Below are 2,486 nucleotides of genomic sequence, written 5' to 3'. Positions count from 1 at the left end.
CCCAAACACTGATATCTTCAACCCTGTGTAATATTCAAGCCCTCAAGTTGAAGGTGTGAAATCTCTCCACTAGAGGGCGGCACAACAATAATTCCATCAATGAGTAAACACATCAACAATGAATTTCCAGTCTCCAAATAATTTCCTGATGAAATAGAGAGGTCCAGCACATGGGAGGCATGTAGCATGCACATGATTGGAAACTGCCTATTTTTCTGAGATTTCTGAGTTTCTCTGCACGCCAAGCAACTGCATTGCACCAATAATTCAGTGGTATTGGAATTCACCACACTGCTATTTCTTGTTTTGTGTATATAGCCAAAAATGTTGACATTATAACTTGTTGACATTACTTTATAAAATAGCAATGAAAATAAAAAGCATATATTATATTGATTAGCAGCATTTAATAGCTGTAGCTAGGGACTTCTGTGTTTTAAAAAGTTTTATAATTGTTATTCAGTTTTAAAAGTATCCAGTTTTAAAAGTTGCCTTTTCCTAAATTATCTGTACAGTTTTAAATTAAAAGTTTTATCTTGTGCTAATTCTAATATTAACTGTAAAACTTTTAATCTCAACAGGCTTGCATTTTAGGTAGTTTAAAACATTTTATGCATTTCAACTCAGTGTACATTTTTTACGAAAATATTTTATACTACAAGAGTAATTTTATACTACAAGAGTAATATTTTAAGTAAAAAATAATTCCACTGTAATTTTCATGAAGAATTTTAATAAAGTTATTAATGTGATGAAAAATTTATTGTTAACTTAAAAAAACAACATAAAAATTAACTAAACTAATTATCCAACTGGCACTTGTTCGGGTAGAAAAGAAAAGAACCCATCTGACAGTAACTGAGATACTGTTAGTGGGATTACCGTGGTTTGTTTTATTATTAGCGTGTAGACTTTCTCGCATTCTCTGTTCTGTATATTTGTTGATATGACTCACGTTTTAACATATGTTAATAATATTTAAATCCCGCAAACCTTTTATTAAATTCTGTTAAAAAATCTAAAAAAATTGCAGACCGAAAGTCTACTGTTGCTATGAGAAGCAGTGCTTGCAGTTATTTTGTCACTTACTGACAAAGCTTATGTGTAGGCTGCCTAGTATAGTTTGCAGTGTTGTATCTTGTGTTTGTAACCGTACATTTCAGGGGGAAAGTTGCCTGCATTCATTGATGAATTATTGTATCCAATTATTTATGAATACATACAGTATTAATGTTGGTATGTCATTGACGTTATGTCTTAGCAGTGATGTCTTTCTATGTGCTGTGTACTTAATATACTTTCCGTTCCACTGCCAGTGTATTATCTCTCAGAGGGAAAGAGATACCTTGAATGGAAAAGTTATTGTTGGATAACAAACTATTTGGAGATAAATTGCAGGTCTTTCACGTTACATTGATCTCTATTTCCATGGTGATGTTATTGATGAATATCTAAAAGATTCATAAAGTAAGTTCAATCGTCTTCGGTCACGGCAGTGACTTGTCAATCAATGTTGAGGATTTGTGATTGTTAACTTGGTAATTAAAATATATCAGTGATCTACCTACTATCAAAACAAATGTGGTTAATACAAAAACAAACTTTTGATTGCATTCTCTCAATATTTGTTCAAAGACTTGTACAGTCACTGCATTAAAATCATACTTAATTATTTCATACAAATATTTTTGTAAATGTTCATCAAAGATACAAATTTTCCAAATCAGAAAAGCTACATGCTAGTTGCTTGATTAAGATCCAGTAGTTTATTGTTGGCTGCCTATTGCATTCATATGCCAATATTTGCTGGCCTGCAGCAAAGTGACCGTAATCAAACTTTCACATTTTGGATAATAGGCTAGAAAACCTTGTAATTTTGACTGGAACTTGTGAAAAATTTGATATGATATTTCATTACAGATTTCAAAATTTTCTGGAAGGATTTGAAGTATAAAAAAGTATACTTCAAAATTTTCTGGAAGGATTTTGAAGTATAGAAAAATATGAAAAAAACCCCCCTAATTTGAGTTCAGGTTCCTTTTTACAGTGAGGCATGGATGTGCTGTGTAGTTCTCTCGCAGATGATCAATTTCTCAAGTTTAACTGTCACTATGTAAGTTGACGACGTAATCAAACTGACTTTATATTTGACAATACTGCTTGTTACTTTTGATAATTTATAAGTCTATTTTTCTACTGTACTTTAAGATTGAGACTACATGAACTTAGTAAACACTGTCATGTGTGTCGTGATTGAATATGTTGTAGGTAGAATTCAGCAAAAGAGAAAAATGATGACAAAAGTTTGCCCATATCAACACTTTAGAAACATCGCATGTAAATATATCTTGTTGCATTTTTTTACAATTCTCAGTTCATGTCATTTCCTGACAAATTTCAAGCTTCAATGTGGCTGACTATGATTGTCATTTCCTTCGAAATCAAATTTTTGAATACACTTTCCATGACAACTTTTTCTATGCAGA

The sequence above is a fragment of the Ptychodera flava genome, chromosome 7 (genome assembly GCF_041260155.1).
Source record: "Ptychodera flava strain L36383 chromosome 7, AS_Pfla_20210202, whole genome shotgun sequence".
NCBI classification, from domain to species: Eukaryota; Metazoa; Hemichordata; class Enteropneusta; family Ptychoderidae; genus Ptychodera; species Ptychodera flava.
This window is presented reverse-complemented; position numbering follows the sequence as displayed.